A 20,156-nucleotide genomic window follows, 5' to 3' on the forward strand; every position below is an offset into this window, starting at 1 on the left:
TTCCCTCAGAACATCTACCTCCTCCACCCTATCAGCTTGTATCACACTCTCATCCTCAAAAACATGGCTCCTCTCCTTAGTGAACACGAAGAAAAGTATTCACTCAACGCCTCTCCTATTTCTTCTGACTGAATGCACAAGTTCCCACTACTATCCTTGACTGGCCCTAACCTCACTGTGGTCATTCTTTTATTTCTCAGATAACAGTAAAAACTTTGGGGTTTTCCTTTATCCGACCCGCCAAAGACTTCTTATGCCCCCTCCGAGCTCTCCTAAGCCCTTTTTTTTAACTCATTCCTAGCTACCTCCTAACCCTCATGCGACCCAATTGAACCTTGTTTTTTCAACCTTATATACACTTCCTTTTCCCTCTTGACAAGGCATTCAATCTCCTTTATGAACTATGGCTCCCTCACTTGGCCATTTCCTCCCTGCCTGACAGGGACATACCTACCAAGGACACGCATATTTGTTCCTTGAACAAGCTCCACTTTTCGTTTGTGCCAATACCTGACAGTTTCTGTTCCCATCTTATGCTCCCTAGTTCTTGCATAATTGTATCATAATTATCCCTGTCCTAATTATAATAGTTATATTGTATAGTTATAATTGCCCTGTGTGACCCTATCCCTCTCCATTGCAATAATGAAGGACACCAAATTCTGGTCACAATCTCCAAAGTGCTCTCCCACAAACAAATCCAACACTTGGCCCGGTTCATTACCCAGTACCAAGCCCAATGTGGTCCCACCTCTTGTCGGCTTATCCACATAAGGAACCCCTCCTGCACACACTGTATAAAAAATGTCCCATCCCAACTATTCAACCTATTAAAGGTTCCAATCAATATCTGGAAAGTTAAAGTCACCCATGATAACTACCCTGTGATCTTCACATCTATCCATAATCTGGTTTGCCATTACCTCCTCCACATCTCTGTTACTATTTGAGGGCCTATAGAAAACTCCTAACTATGTGACTGATCCTTTCTTATTTCTAACTTCAGCCCATATTACCTCAGTAGGCAGATCCCCCTCGAAATGCCTTTCAGCAGCCGTTAAACTATCCTTGATTAACAATGCTACTCCTCCACCTCTTTTACTGCCTTCTCTACTCTTACTGAGACATCTATACCCTGGAACTGTCAACAACCATTCCTGTCCCTGTTCTAACCATGTCTCCGCAATGGCCACAACATCATAGTCCCAAGTACCAATCCACACTCCAAGTTCACCTACCTTATTCCTGATGCTCCTTGCATTAAAGTAGATACACTTCAACCCACCATCCTGTCAGCCTGCGACCTTAATACCTTCGTCAGTACCTCATGGCCCTCAACACTGGGTTTTGGATTACAGCTCATTTTCCTATCCCTCTAATAAATTAGTTTGACTCCCCGAAGAGCTGTACCAAATTTCCCTCCCAGGATGTTGGTGCCCCTCTGGTCCAAGTGCAAACCGTTCTGTCTCTACAGGTCCCACCTTCTCCAGAATGTGCTCCAATTACCCATGTAAATGAAATCCTCTCTCCTACACCATCCCTGCCACCACATGTTTATCTGCACTCTCTCTCTGTTCCTCAACCCACTAGCACGTGGCACCGGCAACAAACCAGAGGTGAAAACATGCTTTGTCCTGGCTCTTAGCTTCCATCCTGGCTCCCTAAATTGACTTCCAGATTTCTCACCTTCGAGCTGTGCAGTGGGGATAATGCATTCCTTCCTATTTCAATCTCAGCTTCACTTAAAGGGACCACAAACAGCTGGAAATTGGAAATTTTCAGGATGGATGGGCACAGAGCAAGGATAGTACCTAATGATGCATCAGTGGAATTACTGCTAGGTGCAATAAGAGCAGGAGGGACCTAAGTATTCCCACCAATGAGAGGAAGAAATCTTCAGTTCTCACCTAGGTATTGGAGCTCATCGAGGGGGTGAGAAGCAAGAATAGTCTGTGCAGACTCATTGGCCAAATGACCTCCTTCTGTACTGTAGGGATTATATGAAAGGATGGAGGGATCCAACTCAAACACATGTAGATTGTGCTGGAGGTAATTGTGAGGATGTCTGTCATGGACAGGGTACCTGCCTCTGTAGAGATTCAGCATGGTTCTCAAATGAGTCCATGCAGGCTATGATGATGGCCATGCAGACTTCAGATGGCAACTTGTCTGCTATCTTAAAACAAGGTGACTGGTTTGCCACCAATACCCAACATACTGCCTTGCCTACTGATGGCTTACTCTGCCATGGCACAGGCCTTTTGTTAGAACCCTTAGAGACTCCTAAACCCAAAGTACGTATAAACACACTTCAGTAGTCAAAGTAGAGATCTGAAATCTGTCTCTGCCTCTATTGCAGCCATGTGGGATGCACCACATTGAAACAGTAAATTTAGAAAATTGTAATTCAACAAGTTATGCGCATGGGCATTTGACAAAATGTTAAGTTTCCTTTTTTAATGATTTTAGATTTTGAACATTATTGTGCCCTGACTGCAAACTGGCCCTTACTCATTATTTCATGATGAATGTCAATAGATAGCAGAACTCATTGTGTGGATGAAGGACTGTTTAGTGCAAGTGAAGGGCTGCTGGACAGGGGTGGTGGGGGTGATGTGGGTGTGCGCAGTTTTGGGCGCCACACTTACGCAAGGATATTTTGGCCTTGGAGGGAGTGCAGAGGAGGTTTACTAGGCTGATGCCGGAGTTGAGGGGGTTGAGCTATGAGGAGAGGCTGAATAAACTAGGCTTGTACTCGTTAGAGTTTAGAAGAATGAGGGGAGATCTCATTGAGACGTATAAGATGATGAATGGGATGGATAGGATAGAGGTGGAGAGGCTCTTCCTGCTCAGAAAGGACAGTAGGACTAGGGGGCACAGCCTCAAGATAAAGGGGGGGTGGTTTAGAACGGAGTTGAGGAGGAACTTCTTCACTCAAAGGGTGGTGAATCTCTGGAATTCTCTGCCCGTTGAAGTGGTGGAGGCTGCCTCGCTAAATATTTTTAAGACGCGGGTTGATGGGTTTTTGATAAGAGAGGGGATTAAGGGTTATGGGGAGAGGGCGGGAATGTGGAACTGAGCCACGACAGATCAGCGATGATCTTATTGAATGGCGGGGCAGGCTCGAAGGGCTAGATGGCCTACTCCTGCTCCTATTTCTTATGTTCTTATGTTCTTTCTTATGTTTCGCACTAGCTTACACTTTGCAGTACTGCAGGATTCTGTAGTGTAAGCAGCTACAACAAGAGCAGAAAATGCTGCAAAATCTCAGCGGGTTTAACAGCATCTGTGGGGACAGAATAGAGCCAGTGGGGAATAGGGCTCTATTCTCTCCCCACAGATGCTGTCAGACCTGCTGAGATTTTCCAGCATTTCCTGTTTTTGTTTCAGATTCCAGCATCTGCAGTATTTTGCTTTTATCTTAATGTAAGCAGCTACTCTGCCGAGGATTGTCCCATTTTCATCTTGCTCCACAATATTCTCCTCCTCAGGAACGAGTGATGAGCCCCTTCATCTTCCCTCATCAGCATCCCTTTGCTGTGCAATGTTGTGTAAGACGCAGCAAGTCAATATTATTCTGGCAAGTAGTGAGGTGCTCCAGCAGACATCACCAGGCACCTGAAACGTATCTTCAACATTCTAATTGCCTGCTCTGTGATCTGGTGATCATGTGGCTCTCATTGTAATGCTGCTGCATTTCATCCCCTACTGAGGTCATAATCCAAGATAGAAAGGGTATTTCTGATTTCCTAGGCATTGGACCTTAAGTCTACTTCCTGGAATGAAAAGGAATTTAATGTTGGACAGTCACAGTATGAATAGCTCCTTGGGAATTTGGAGCAAGTCTGCCGGACCTTCATGTCATGGTTACTGTGGTTGTACAATAGTTATGCACTAATGGATGAAGTCCCTTTTGATTTACAAAAATGCTTTGTTGTTCTGGTGATGCTTGGATTTCCACTTGTGTGCTGTCATTTACATTCCGTACCTGAGGGAATCCAACCAGGGGTGTGAATCAGAATGCTTGCTCATTCTGGCTATTGTTTACACCGTACACAAGCCAGGCAAACAATCTATCCTCACCTGCCTAATAAATTCATTTCCAGTCCTGTTGCTGGCAACATCCGAGAAAGAACAAAGAGACATTTACAGTAAGAAGTCTCACAACACCAGGTTAAAGCCCAACAGGTTTATTTGATAGCATGAGCTTTTGACGTGTTGCTCCTTCATCAGGTGAGTACTGACTCACTGATCTGATGAAGGAGCAGCGCTCCAAAAGCTTGTGCTACCAAATAAACCTGTTGTACTTTACCCTGATGTTGCGAGACTTCTTACTGTGCCTACCCCAGTCCAACGCCGGCATTTCTACATCAAAGAAACATATAACCTAGAGTGATGGTGACTTTTACAACCACTGTTTGCATGCCTGGCAGTGCCAGCTGGTCATCTTTTCAGTGGCTGCAGATGTCTGTCACCAATTGGCACGACAGCCTTAGCTCATGAAAGTATGCTCTTCTGATGATTAAGAAGCTGAACTTCTGTCTGCACACCCTGTGATGGGAATAGTGCCTCATGCAACCCTGGCCCCATTCTGCTGTGTATTTGCTGGGGCCACCACAGGATACTGTTGCTTCCGTGACTGGTTAAGCTCTTTCTCTTCTGGGTGGCATGGTGGCACAGTGGTTAGCACTGTTGTCTCACAGCGCCAGGGACCCGGGTTCAATTCCAGCCTTGAGTCATTGTCATTGTGGAGTCTGCATATTCTTTCCGTATCTGCGTGGGTTTCCTTGGGTGCTCCGATTTCCTCCCACACTCCAAAGATGTGCACGTTAGGTTAATTAGCCATGCTAAATTGCTTTTACTGTCAGGGGCTTAACAGGATAAGTAAGTGTGGTTATAGGGATAGGGCCTGGGTGGGATTGTGGTCGATGCAGACTCGATGGTCCAAATGGCTCCTATTTCTTATGTTCTTATGTACACTGTAGTGCTTCTATGATTCAATGCTGTTCGACATATCCAATGTACAGCCTTTCCCGATCTTGTCACACAGAGATCTCTGCTAAATATTTGCCGGAGGGAACTGAGATACCAGCTGTAATGAGTGAGATTTTATTCAGATGGGGGCAATAATAAGTTTAAACTGCCTGCACTACTTTTAAAAGAAAAATCATTTATAGGTTGTGGGCACTGCTGGCTAGGCCAGCATTTACTGCCAGTCTCCCCTGAGAAGGTAGTGGTGAGCTGCCTTCTTGCACTGCTGCAGGCATCAGATTCTTCTCTGTTTCCCAAGTTCCAGACTGCACATGTTAAATTTAGAGAAAACTTAAAATCAATTTACAAAGAACATAAGAACATAAGAAATAGGAACAGGAGTAGGCCATCTTGGCCTTCGAGCCTGCCCCGCCATTCAATAACATCATGGCTGATCTGAAGTGGATCAGTTCCACTTACCCGCCTGCTCCCCATAACCCTTAATTCCCTTTTCGATTGGAAATCTATCTACTTGTGACTTAAACATATTCAACGAGGTATCCTCCACCACTTCATTGGGCAGAGAATTCCAGAGATTCACCACCCTCTGAGAGAAGAAGTTCCTCCTTAACTCTGTTCTAAACTGCACCCCCCCCCACCTTATTTTGAGGCTGTGCCCTCTAGTTCTGGTTTCCTTTCTAAGTGGAAAGAATCACTCTACCTCTACCCTATCTAGCCCCTTCATTATCTTGTAAGTCTCTATAAGATCCCCCCTCAGCCTTCTAAACTCCAATGAGTACAGGCCCAATCTACTCAATCTCTCCTTATAAGCTAACCCCCTCATCTCCAGTATCAGCCTGGTGAACCTTCTCTGTACTCCTTCCAAGGCCAATATATCCTTTCGCAAATAAGGGGACCAAGACCTCATGAATGTTTGCACAGGAGATTAACTCACCTACATGCAGTAATTGAACCTTGAGGTTATTGAGTAGGTTTCACGCCAGCATTCGGACACATTCCTATTAAGCCCAGATGTAAACATGTTGAAGATGGGCTGTGGTCCTGATCAAGAATTTGCTCACCTTAACCGCACACCCGCTCCCAATCCACCAATTCTTGCATCAACATCAAAATACCTTTTTAGGTGAATGAAAATCATTTATACCTTGAACCTCAGCAGCAAAAATATTTCTAAGACTGTAATTACAATTGTTATTTTGTTCTTTAGTGTTCAAGTGGTCTGGTGTGCGTGAGTGGGTGAAGCATTTAATTCTTCACCATCATGATAGCTTGGCTTCATTTTCCCATGTAGACAGACATATTAATGTTCTGTAATGATCCAGAGAGGTACATGTGTCAGTCATGCTCATCTGAATCAGGTTTTAGAAATCCAAGTATTTGCAGGTATTTACAGATCCCAATCAAATGGAAACTCAGTGATACTCATCCATGATTAAAACATTTTTAACAACGTCTGTCTAAATTTATATAAAAGTATCATAGCCTGTACTCACTACTGTGAAGCAATTACTTCCTGCATCACATTTCTGCTATCACACTTTCACTGTCACGCTTTTATCATCACATTATGTAAACTGACTCAAAACAAAACATCGGCACATCTGAACTGAAATATACAAATCAAGTTAGACAATAACAAAATAAAACTTAGCAATTAGACACTAGAGAGTAAATAATCAAGTCAGAATGAGCAATCAGGATACCATACCGGTTAAATCATTCAAGCTATTTTGAGAGAATCATTTTCTGCCGTTTTGTTCTTTGTAATTGAAATACCGGCTCCGATCTTCAACTTTCACCCAAACCAGGCAAAAAGTATATCTGTGCCGCCTTCCCACGGCTGGCATCGGGAGCCCAAATGACTCTCACTTCTGGCATTATTTGACTGCTTCCACTGCGCTCCAAGCACCAAGTAAGCAAGCCACCGCAGCTTACCAATGGTGATAAGGCAGGAAATCTGCCAGCTCCCATGTTGAACCAGCCAAAGTGGATTTGCAGAATGGCCTGATGCAAGGGAGGTGTCAAATACAATAGCAATGGCTCTGTTCATTTGTGAGCCTGGAAGGACGCTTCAGTGCCTTTTGACTCTGCAAAAACGAACGTGAAACACTCCTGAGCTAATTTCTCAGCAGCTGTGATGACCCCTAAGACTTACATGGGGAATCCTTAATTGATCTCCCTGTGGAACTTTTGGAATATTAGTTCCCATGTTAATAGGTGATAGTCTACCCAGGTGGAACTCATGTCCCGAGCCCTTGATAAGGCAGGTCCCTGAGCGGGTCCAGTGTCCTATCATCCTGAATGAGACTCGTATATGGGCACCACAGGGCCGTAGTTTAACTGTTGATTTAAGAATAAAACAGCGTTCCTTTTCAGTTGGCATCCTGGGCTTTTATAGCAGCCTTCTGTAGTCCTTTTGCAGCTCACTGGTTAGGTTTGAAACAAATGATAGAGAATCAGTCTTTCACCCAAGTCAGGCTGTAACATTGTCAGTCCATTTACAGACCCCCTGTAAATTTGAAGTGATGGAAAATCAGGTACTATTGTCTGCTATTTCCCAATCAGCAGCTAGCATGCCCTCCAAGTAAAAAACCTGAGGATAACACGAAATTTGGTCTTAGACCTCATTTCAATAATTTGTTCTTGTCAGTCATGCTTCCAGAGGCAGACTGCCCATTTGTAGAGGATGAATTTCAGGCTGTGTACCTAACCAGCAATGGTAGAGGTTGTTGGGAGATCACAGAATCAAAGAATCATAGTATCCCTACAATGCAGAAGGAAGCCATTTGGCCCATCGAACCTGCACTGACAACAATCCCACCCAGACAATATCTCCGTAACCCCACATAGTTACCCTGCTAATCTCCCAACACTGAGGGACAATTTATCATTGCCAATTAAAATAACCCATACATTTTTGGAATGTGGGAAGAAACCGGAGCACCTGGAGGAAATCCACGCTGACATGGGGAGAATGCACAAACTCCACATAATCACCCATGGCCAGAATTGAACCTGGGTTCCTGATGCTGTGAGGCAGCAGTGCTAATCACTGATGGAGGAGGGAACAGGGGCAGGTGAGGGTAACTGGCTGGTAGCAGCCTTTGGAAATCCTATGGTAGGTTTTCCATGCTCATCTTCGTATCACATCAAACTTTAAATGAAAACTTACTACTGCTTAGTCACAGTAACCGCAAATGATTCCTGGCAAACAGGCACCAATTTCACTTCCAAGGTTTCTAGAACTTATAGCACAGATCAGGGAATCATAGAATCCCTGCTGTGTAGAAGGAGGCTATTTAGCCCATCGAGTCGCACTGACAGCAATCCCACCCAGACCCTAACACCGTCACCTCACATATTTAACCTGCTAATCCCCCTGACACTAAGGGTCAATTTAGCATGGCCAATCCACCTAACCCGCTTTAGACTGTGAGAGGAAAATACAGCACTCGGAGGAATCCCACGCAGATATGAGGAGAACATGCAGACTCCACACAGCCAGTGACCTGAGGCTGGAATTGAACTCGGGTCCCTGGCACCTGTGAGGCAGTAGTGCTAACCACTGTGCCACCATGCTACCCAGATATTGATACGTTTGAAAAGTGATAGGAAAACAAGAACACGTTGGAGGGAAAACTTGTTATTATGCAAACTCGGGTTCCTGAGAACTTCAGTTTTACTACATCCTGATACTTACGGCTACTCTTGGTGCACATATGTCCCTTAAATGGTCCCATCAGGGAATACTTAGAAATCATAGCTGACTGAAATCCTAAGGAACAGAGAAAACAATAATGGGTGCAATCAGTGACAAACACACATTTTACACTCAAACTAAGCAGTCCTGGCATCTGCTAGAGAAAGGGAACAAAATAAACACCTAAAGTAAGTTTCTACCCTAAGCTCCCACACTGACTGAAAATGTTCAAATTGTCAAGTTACTTAGTCATAGCAGCTTTGCACCTTTTTGGATCAAGGTACCCTTGTATGCTAGCCGTGATACTTTACCATTTATACTGGACAATGCTGCAGTGAGGTGAAGCTTCCACAATTCAATTGCAGATGAGGAACTATACATTGGTTGGTCTGTTTTACAGCTGTTTCCTGCAGCAGTAATAATTTAATAATTCATTAATTATGCACTGCAGTTTTTAACTATATCAACTGCAACCAGATTTCTTCTATTTTGTCACTTCAGCTACTTTCAGGGCAGCAATGAGATGGGGTGAGGGATTTCTGTGATGCATCCTTCAATTTCAAAAATACGCTGCCCTGCTATTGCTGCTCCAGGTTGGGAAATTGGTGGTGACGGAATCATCCCTGGAGTTCCCATGCTATTGTGATATTCACTACAGCTCATTTCTAAAGAAGAAAAATTAAGTTGAGTTGTAATTATTACTAGGTAAATAAAGGGGGAATCTTTAATTTCTTTCACACAACTTGTGTTTATACAGAACTTTAACCTCATTAATGTGCAGAAGCATCAATCAAAATTTAACAACAAACCACAGACAGAGATATTCGGGCAGGTGAGCAAAACTTTGGTCAGAAAGGGAAGTTTTAGGGAAAGGTGGAGAGATTGAGGCAAGGATTCAAGAGCTATGGTGGGGGAAGGGGGGATGGAATCTTGTGTCCATCCCTGTGGAAGGGGGGGTAATTTAACCAGGGAGGGTAGTGGATGGGGACCCCAACACCTCCCCCAGATTCTCCATTCTGATTAAATCTGTGGCATTTAATGGCCTTGCTGCTCTCCCGCAAGCGCAATTTTTAACACTTAAGGGTTTCATCCTGCCACTGCTGGCATTAACCCAGTGCCAGGTTGTGTGGGGTCGGTGGGGGCGAATGTGGGGGAGCTCCCTATGCAGTGTGCACAACAAGCAAACCCATCTGTGTTTGTTTACCAGTGCTTGGGGCTGGGAGTTGGCTGGGGTGGTGGTCCCTTATTCAATGTACTCAGTGCTTGGCTGAGGGACCTGGCATCTCTAGCAGGAACTGGGGGAGGGGTGGGGGGGCAATGGGAACACTGAAAGCCCCATGCCCTTGCTTAACCCCATGTCCTTTGACCCCATTTTATGATTCCCCCTCCTGCCATCACCTGTGGCCTGGGCCTCAGGTGGGTATCATTCCAGCAGCAGCCATCATCTCGCCGATGGTACTGTCATCTGAAAGAGCTGCTGACCTCTCTGGCAACTCTCAGTAGGCAGGACTTCCATCTCTGATTGGCATGTATGCTAGGGCCATCACAGAGAGGGGGGTTGCAGAAGTTTGCCAGGCTTCGATAATTGCCCTCAAGAAGGTGGTGGTAGGCTATCATCTGGAACCACTGCAATTCATGTGGTGGAACAGAGTACCAGGATTTTAACACAGCGACAGTGAAGGAACAGCAATATAGCTATGTCAGAATGTTGTGTGGCTTGGAGGGGAACTTGCAGGTGGCGGTGCTCCAATGCATCTGCTGTCATTGTCCTTCCTGGTGCTGGGGTTTGCCATGTTGGAAGGTGCTGTTGATGGACTCTTGCTGCAGTGCATCTTGTAAATGGTACATACTGGTGTCATGTGCCATTGGTGGAGAGAGTGCCTGATTAAGGTGGTGGATGGGGTGCTTTGTCCTGGGTGGTGTCAAGCTTCTTGAGATCTTTTGGAACTATATTCAACGAGGTGAATGGAGAGTGTTCCATCACACTCGTATGTCTTATAGATGGCTGACAGGCTTTGTGAAGTCAAGACAGGCTGAAGAATTCCCAGCCGCTGAGATGTTCTTGTAGCCACAGCATTTAAATGGCTGATCCAATTCAGTTTCTGATCAATGGAAATGCCTGAGATGTTAATAGTGGGAGATTCAGTGATGGTAATGCTGTTGACTGTCAAGGAGAGATGGTTAGATTTTCTCTTGTTTGAGTTGGTCATCGCCTGGCACTTTGTGATACAAGCCATTACTTGTTACTTATCAGCCTATGCCTGAATGTTTTCCACGTCTTGCTGCATTTGGACACATTCTCTTTCAGGATCTGAGGAATCAGAAATGGTGCTGCATCCCCACTTCAGACTTCATGACGGAGAGAAGACCATTGATGAAGCAACTAAAAATGTTTGGGCCTAGGTTAACACTCTGAACAATACCTGTAGCGATGTCCTGGGAATGAGATGATTGACCTCCAACAACCACAACCATCTTCCTTTGTGCTAACAAATAAACCTGTTGGACTTTAACCTGGTGTTGCAAGACTACTTACTTTGTTAGGAATGACTCCAACCAGTGGCGGGATTGCCCCCATGATTTCCATTGGCTCCAGGCAGCAGCTAGACACCTGTCACTGGCACAAGATCCCACCCATGGATATAGACAACTAAAAACTTTGCTGTCAATAGTGCAGTGATTACAATCAGGAATGCACAAAGGTTAGACTTGGAACAGCATAGAGTTCTCAAAGTGCTGGAAGAAATTGCAAAAAGATGAAGCAGTGGAGGTGTGTTTTGTGGCACAGTGGGTGGTAGTGTCCCTACTTCTCGTCAAGAAGCTCCACCTTTGAATCCCACTCTCAAATTTGATGGCCATTGACAGTGCATTCATATCATTGCCAAACAGATTGATTATCAACCTCAAATCCTTCCAATTTGCCTACGGCAGGTGATAAGAGTGGGAGAGTTCGCTGGTCAGCCAGAACCTGCAGAAGGCAACAGCAAACTACTGCAGTACCTTGCCAGAAATAATCGTGGATCAACACCTAGAGGTTTATGGTTGCCAGTACCACCTTAGGGCATGATAGCTAGAGGGGGAGTGGCAATGGAGAAATTTTAAAGGAAAATGAGTATTTTAAAATTGAGGCATTGCTGGACCAGGAGCAAACCATAGGGAGCTTAAGGGTGATGGGTGTGTGGGACTTGGTGCCAGCTAGGACCTGGGTAGCAGCATTTTGGATAAGATAGGCAGCACAGTGGCACAGTGGTTAGCACTGCTGCCTCAGAGCACCAGGGACCCAAGTTTGATTCCCGGTTTGGGTGACTATCTGTGTGGAGTTTGCAGATTCTCCCCATGTCTGTGTAGATTTTCTCCGAGTGCTCCGGTTTCCTCCCACTGTCCAAAGATGTGTGGGTGAGGTGAACTGGCCATCTAAATTGGCCTGTAATGTCAGGAGGACTAGCTAGAGTAAATGCATGGGGTTATGGGGATAGGGCTTGGGTGGGATTGTGGTTGGTGCAGACTCAATGGGCTGAATGGCTTCCTTCTGCACTGTAGGATTCTATGATTCTAAATTCAAGCTGATGGAGGTTTGAAGATGTAGGGCTTGTTATAAGAAAATACTCAGGTCTAGATTTAACAAAGGTTTGAATGAAGGAAGAGGATTATTAGAACATAAATTGCTTTGCCACAAGTGGTTATGAAGGCAGACACTATGATATCACTTAATTCAGAACTAAATTAATATTTGAAAAGAAAGACTATAAAATGCGGTTAGAGTAGATTGCTCGAGTTGAAGATGTAGCATTGGCACAGATAGTCTGCTCTTCTGCTGTAAATGTCATTATTCTGGAATTTTCTGCAATCCTCAGTGTTTTCTTTTGGAAATTCAGAACGGGTATTCAAATAAAGTTTTGATTATTAACTTATTGGAAAATCGTGACATCATCTAATAAGATGCTACGTTCTTATTTTGAAACTAATTATTTGGAGAACGATTTGAACCAGAGGGCACAGATCTAAGTTAATTCCAAAACAATCAGAAGGGAAATCAGCTTGTCTCTTTACAGAGCATGTTGCTCTGATGTTGAAGATACTGCCCCAGAAGGAACATTGGACTTAGGAGCAGGGCTAGCCCACTCGGCCCTTTGAGCCTACACCACGTTCAATATGATCATGGCTGATCGAGGGTGATGACAGCAGACTCAGTAATACTTCCAAAAGCGAATCGGCATATATACTTGAAAAGGAATCATTTGTGTGACATTGGGAAATCGTAAGGGAGTAGAATCAATTAGGAAGCTCTTTTAAAGGGCTGGCAAAGGCACAACGGGCTTAACAGCCTCCTCTTGTGTTGGATGATTCCATGGTAACCAGCGCTCATCTTCAACTCAACGCTTGTCAGTGAAAACGCTTGAAATAGATTTTATTAAAATTTGTATATTCTATTTTAGAGACATGTTGACAGAACTGGGTTAAAATGTTCCAGTAATAATGAAGATGTAAATGTGGGCGAGCTTTTTTTTGATGAAAATACCCAGCTGTTTCACGAGCAAATACATCTGAATTACTCTGAATCCTGATTAGCTTCAACAACATGTTTAACTTCTCCATCCACTTTAAATGCTTGGGAAGTACTTGTTTTGGCTGATAATCGGATGAGGTGAACGACCTTCAAGGGTTTAGCCTGACAGAATCGTGAAGTTGAATTACAATGGTAGATGTAGTCCAGAACAATTCATTGAAGGAAAGAGTTTCTTCACGTGATGCCACAGGCAGAGATGGACTTGCAATAAAACACATTGCATCTAGACACAGGGACCTGACCAATCTGGGAGGCCCATGCTGGCTGGTGGCTTTGGGGGCACCAGAGCCTGCTGATAGGCTCAAATATTCACCTCTATAAGCAACTCTGAACAATGCAACCTACTGTGTATTGTACATCCCATATTCCAGTCACTCTTCGAATTTAATCGACAATGCTGCAGCTGAATCCTGTGAACGGTCTGTACATTTTTTTGACTTTTTTCAAAATGTGTATTTTTTTTGGTTTCTACGTATTGGTGCAATATGTAGCAATCATGATTGGAGCAGGTAAATGGAAAGCATTTGACAGTCAAAAGAATTTGTGATACCAGGTGATTCGCTTATGCAGATACTGTTTCAGCTTTAAAATTGAAAGTTTTGATATAAAGGAAACCTTACCAGTCATAGGTACGTCAAATTTTGAAAAAACGCAAGTGAAAGGAGAAGCAAAATGCTTAGCAGAGACATTTGAAAACTATGATATTGCTGTTTTTACTTTTTTGTGGAACCAAAGGGTTATGAATCTGCCAAGTGAAGCAGTTGAGGCTACTTCGTTGAATGTTTTTAAGGCAAAGATAGATAAATTCTTGAACAGTAAAGGAATTAAGGGTTATGGTGGGCGGACAAGTAAATGCAGCTGAGCCCATGAAAATATTAACCATGATCTTATTGAATGGCGGAGCAGGTTCAAGGGGCCAGATGGCCTACTTCTGCTCCTAGTTCTTACGTTCTTATTATGTTATGTTCATTTACTTCAAAGAATTAACGCCATCAGCAGAATGCTGCAAAATGTGGATACAAATGTATTGAAAGCTGTTCAATTGTTAACCTCAATTAAAAGTTTTGTCATGGAAGTTCAAAATGACTATACCTCATTGGAAGTAGAAGCACTAACATTAGCAAAAAATATAGGTCCCCCTGATAATGAGACACATCCAAGATGCAGGAAGTTATCTTCTGATGAAACTAGAGATAATGAGGTCAGTTTAGAAGGGAAAGAGAAGATCATTGTTGAAACTGTCAATGTTATTTGTGGCACAATAATAGTGCAATTGCAGAGCAGAAATGAATCTCTGAAGAAAACTGATGATTTATTTAGCGTGCTTTTTGACAGATGTTTGGATGAGAATTCTAAAAGCAACTGCAGCAAGAAATTACCAAATTCCATCAAGAGGACATGGACACAAATCTTTTTGCAGATGAAGGGAAACAATTCACTCATTTCATCAATAATAATTAGCTCTGTGCTTCAGGGTCACCAGCACATGATGATTCGCAGGCAACCTTTCCAAATGTGGGAACCATTCTGAAAATAGTTTTGACAATATCAGTCACAAATGTTTCCAGTGAATGTTTTCTGTATTGAAAACTGTTAAAAAAATTATTTGCAAAGTGTGATTAATCAGGAACATTTGACAAGTTCAGCAATGTTGCTGATTGAAAGTGTGCTTTTACAAGATTTTAACTATGTATAATTGATGATTTTGTAAAGAAAGATTGTAGAAGAAAAGCTAAGTTGCCATGCCAACGAGAGGTGGAGCAAGAAAATCTTTAAATAAAAGTCCGTCTTTCACATTTTCTTGTTTAAATTCTGTTTTCAAAAGGGACCATTGCTGATCTGATATCATGGCTGCTGGTCACATGCAGATAGTGCTAACTGCAATTCCTCGTCGCTCAGATCTCATTGAGACGTATAAGATGATGAATGGGATGGATAGGATAGAGGTGGAGAGACTCTTCCCGCTCAAAAAAGACAGTAGGACTAGGGGGCACAGCCTCAAGATAAAAGGGGGGCGGTTTAGAACGGAGTTGAGGAGGAACTTCTTCACTCAAAGGGTGGTGAATCTCTGGAATTCTCTGCCCGTTGAAGTGGTGGAGGCTGCCTCACTAAATATTTTTAAGACGCGGGTTGATGGGTTTTTGATACGAGAGGGGATTAAGGGTTATGGGGAGAGGGCGGGAAAGTGGAACTGAGCAGCGACAGATCAGCCATGATCTTATTGAATGGCGGGGCAGGCTCGAAGGGCTAGATGGCCTACTCCTGCTCCTATTTCTTATGTTCTTATGTTCTTATTATGTTCTCTTCTATGACAAAGAATGGAATCCTGCCAGACAAAGCCACACCACCAATATTGGGCTTGGACTCACTTGACTCCACTTGATTGGAATATTTTCTCCTGCACTGGCCTTCTTCTGGCACATTCTGAACTGCACTGGTCTATGCTGCAGTCATGTCATCGGCTGATTTTTCCACCTTGTTGGTCATTAGCCAGTCCCATGGTTGCTCATCTCAAGTCACACAGACCCGCAATACTGACCATCTTTACATCATTCTGAGGACAGGTAGGCTTGGATTTCAATTCAGCAATTGCTGCCATGTTTTTAATAAGTTAAAAAACACTAAAGCAGTTAAGCAGTGATTAGTTTGTGTATTTTGAGAGCTTGCACCTTTGCATTCTGTGGGTGAGGATGGGCTGTGATATCACTGGAGATGGGAATGTCACATCGGGGGGGGGCGGCGGGGGGTGGGGGGTTGCAGGGCCCCCCAAAATGTAAGTCTGCAACTGGCCATTGTCACTTATTGTTGAAATAAATATAAAACTGGGGAAGATTAAAAGGTGGAGAACTCTTGCCTATTACTCATTGCAAAATTTAATATGGTGGGCAAGTGCGTAAGGTATAGGAGGTCTGTGCGTCAAGCCTCCAATTAGCTGATTAAGACAATTGAACAGTACTAGTGGAATTCAGATTGCCTGTTTCAAAGTAAATGTCAGTCAGGCCACACTACCTGAAATTTTATTTTCACCTTAAAAACACAGTACTATATTGTTATTCTAATTCGCCAATCAATACTCTAAACTTACCACGGCAGGTAAATTTAAAAAGAAAATCATGAATTAATGTGTAAACTGTGCCAGTGAGTTAAAAAAAATTGTTTTCTGTTATGTATTGACTGCCATTTTATTTTTCCAGATTTCTTTTGGAAGGGGTTATTGGTGAGATAAAGATGAAACATATTCCTAGAATGGAAAAGGAACTGCTTCTCTGGAATGGGCTGAACAAGGAATGTAATCATGCAAAAATGAAATATGAATGTGCAATAGTTCATGACACAACGCACAATGTAATCAAGACAGTGCATTTTTATTGGACACTTAAGTACATTGAAGGGGATTTTATCCTATGAGAAATATAACACCTAACTATCTTCAAGAGGATTCTATTCTACAAACTAAATTAAAATCATTTTGAATTGCAGGGAAATTGTGGAGATCCCAGCTACCAGTTAAGTTTCTTGTATGATTTTACTGTGAAATTGAAGAACAAACTGTGCAGAAAGGAGCAGGTGGCAATGACAGAAGTATTTTCTCTTTGTGTCAAACATTCTTAGGACTTGAATAGATAAATTGATCCATTCAATCTGTGGGAAGCTGGCCTTGGTACATTGAGCTTCCCACAATATTCCATCCATGGTAAAAGTCCTAGCACAAATTCAAAGAATCACCCCAAATGGGCTTTTTTCTGGGGTTTGTGCAGCATTTCCGCCATGATTATGGCAGACAATCAGTAGAATCCCTTTAAAAATTCATCACCATTGTTTCCTTATTTAATAGAACAGAATTACCATTATATCATGCCACTGTACCAGCATTCACATGTAATATATGTGCAAGAGTTTTATTTTAAGAAGTTAAACTTGCGACTATAACTTCAAAGACATGTTTCTGAACTGAGATGATTTAAGTAAGTGGATTTGGTTAATTGGTGATTAGTTTAAATGGTGCTTACTTAAATTATACAGACCTATGAGTTCCTAGAAACAGAAGTAGGCTATTCAGCCCACAAAGCCTGTTCTGTCATTTAATGAGGTTATGGCTGATATGTGGCCTAACTCCATATACCTGCCTTTGGCCTATATCTCTTAATACTGTTCGATTCCCAGCTTGGATCACTGTCTCTGTAGAGATGGCACATTCTCCCCATGTCTGTGTGGGTTTCCTCTGCATGCTCTGGTTTCCTCCCACAGTCCGAAAGACGCGCTGGTTAGATGCATTGGCCTGAACAGGTGCTGCTGTGTGGCGACTAGAGGAATTTCACAGTAACTTCATTGCAGTGTTAATATAAGCCTTACTTGTGACTAATAAATAAACTTTACTTCAAAATTGCTACAACTGTAGTGAAGAAATGTAGCAGCATAGAAAAATAAAATGTTGTTTGATTGACAGAAAAAAATAAGAGTTGGGGTAAACGAGTATTGCTCAGTCTGGAGATAGCTTGCAAGTGGCGTACTTCAGGGACAGTGTAAGGTCCACTTTCTTTCTGTTTACATTATACATTCTGGCCTTGTGCATGGAACACAATCTCAATATGTTTAAATTACAACACGATTTAAGCAACAGGGAGGAGGAACGTAAAAGACTTCATGAAGATACAAGTTTGTGGAATGGGGGTGCAGTTGCAGAATATTGTTTGAGGGGACTGTGTTGAGGGAGGGGTCATCAATTTAAAATTGTTGCTAAGCGAATAGGGAGAGGTTAAAAACATTCTTTACATTGAAATTTGCTGGGGCATGGAATAATTTGCCAGGGAGTTACTGAGGCTATTTCTTATTCTAAGGGAAAATTCGATAAATATGTTAGCAGAGAAAGATATAACACTTCGGGGTGCAAAAGAGAAATTATTTTAGCAGAGAGCTGGTACGGACACAATAGCTCTGAGCTGTAAACATGAAGGGTGCTTTCCTGCAAGAACATGGAGCCCCAGAACATACTTGATGTACTTCACATCACATAAGACACTCCAGTGGGACTGAAAGAATCTTTCACTTTAAGAAATTTCCCCGAATTAATGGAAAAGAATGCCATTACATAAAATACACTTTTATAAAGTTAACTGCTTGATGCGACATATCAGTCAACGTAAATCAAAACAATGTTATACTTCTGTAAAGATGACATGAAGCAAGTCTAAAGCTAAGGCGGTAAACATATCGCGATTTTAACTTGTGAGAATCTGGAAATTGTGGCTCGTCTGCAAACTTATTAGTTGTGAAAATAACAATTTAGGCGATGTGTATCCAACCTGCCGATCCGAATTCTGAGATTCATGAAATTCCTGCAATAACGCCCACGGTTAGTGCATTTTATTATGCAGCTTATTATTCTTTAATTCACATTTTCCAACAATTTGTAAAGGTTGCCTTCCTTACCCTTTTTAGTTGATCTCATTTTCTTACAGTAAAGGTTTTTTAAAGAAACAATTTCATTCTGGCTCCGCTGCCGGGATGCAAGTGTAACAATGATGATGGACAGCCGGAATAGCCAATTATCTGCAGATATTCAGTTGCGCACCTGATGTTTTTATGTTGAAGGACCAGTCAGGGAGCCCTGTGGGCGGGGCTGCTAAGGAATTGCCATGCCAACAGTGAGTTGCTGCTGATTGTCTGATTACTCAGCGCAAAGGGCAAGCACTGTGGGCACATTCCGCCGAGTGATAATCATTCAAAGACATGTTCTGTGATTTGGTGCTGTTCCCTTTCAGATGAAGTGGGCAGGATCTTTTATCATGCACGGAAGCATTCCTTATGTCACGTTAAAGCAGAGATGCTTCCCCTAACAGTCTTCCGTCTAAACCCAAACCCTGTGCCTGGAATTTTACCATCATTCGCACCAGTGGGATTTTCCCGCCCCTCCCCGCAGTGAATGGAGAATTGACTGGCCGCCAGATTCTCTGATCTCGCTGCAGCGGAAGAGTGGCGTGAAGGGGTCGCGCCTTCCGTGTGGAATATACAGGCCGGGATTCTTCCCCCAAACATTCTAAGTCTCCAATTTGTGTGAAAATAGGTGTAACGCCTGCAGTCTTTTTCAGTGGGATTTTCAGAATGAATCTCCCGCACTCTAGAGTGTCCTAGTGAGATTCCGTCAGAATATCTTGGGGAGAGGCTGGCAGCGTAGCGCTGAGCGAGCCATTGCGCACGCGCTGATCTGTCAGTGCCGAGATCGATGCATGTGCAGTGATTCCACAATTTTGGCCTCCCAATCACTGGCCAGCCCGATCGCTGGCCAACCCCACTACCCCCTATCGCTACCTCTCCAATACCACCACCCCGCCCCCCCCAATTGCTGACCTCCCGGACCTCTCTGGACCAGCCTCTTGTGCCCCCTTGGCCTGCCCTGATCTCCCCAACCCTCCACCTGGCCAGCCCACTAATCCACCTGCGACAGTCCCGAACCTCCCCCCAACTTCACAGTCCCGACCCCCTCCCCCACAGCAGCCCTAGCAGCTCCAACCCCACCCCTACCCAGATGGCTAGCCCCGATCTCATCTTCCCTCTCTTTATCTGCAACCCTCTGGCAGAGTGGCAGCGGGACCATCCCCATCCCCACCGTTCACCCCAAATGGCCCCCCTCCTAATTGGCCACACTCCCTCTGGCCCTGCCCCCTTGGCACTGCCCTGAGGCCATCCCCTCTTACCCCCAACCTCTTGGGGAGGCCTTAATGGCCTCTCTTCACTCCAATGGGTCAAGCTGCCCATTCCCCATTAGTGGAAAGCTGTTGTAAATCCTGCTGAGGGAAACATTCCTGGCCGGGGATGAGGGGATGAGGGGGGGAGGGGCGGATGCTAGCAGGCCAGCAGACTTCAGTCCTGGGCCTGTTAATGATATGGAAATGTTCA

At 43.7% G+C, this 20,156-nt stretch overlaps 1 long non-coding RNA gene across 1 annotated transcript in view; it reads right to left on the bottom strand.

The window, feature by feature from the left end:
• Positions 1-18,784, bottom strand: part of LOC145350604 (uncharacterized) — a 33,598-nt gene extending 14,814 nt beyond the window's left edge. Inside the window, exons 1-2 of the long non-coding RNA XR_013888232.1 lie at positions 18,690-18,784; positions 8,693-8,767 (exon numbers count right to left, since the gene is read on the bottom strand). This is a non-coding gene — a long non-coding RNA (uncharacterized LOC145350604). The remainder of the gene's footprint in view (positions 1-8,692; positions 8,768-18,689) is intronic.
• Between the last annotated feature and the right edge of the window lie 1,372 nt (positions 18,785-20,156).

Source organism: Carcharhinus amblyrhynchos, chromosome 12 (genome assembly GCF_965287045.1).
Source record: "Carcharhinus amblyrhynchos chromosome 12, sCarAmb.v2.hapA, whole genome shotgun sequence".
Taxonomy (NCBI): Eukaryota; Metazoa; Chordata; class Chondrichthyes; order Carcharhiniformes; family Carcharhinidae; genus Carcharhinus; species Carcharhinus amblyrhynchos.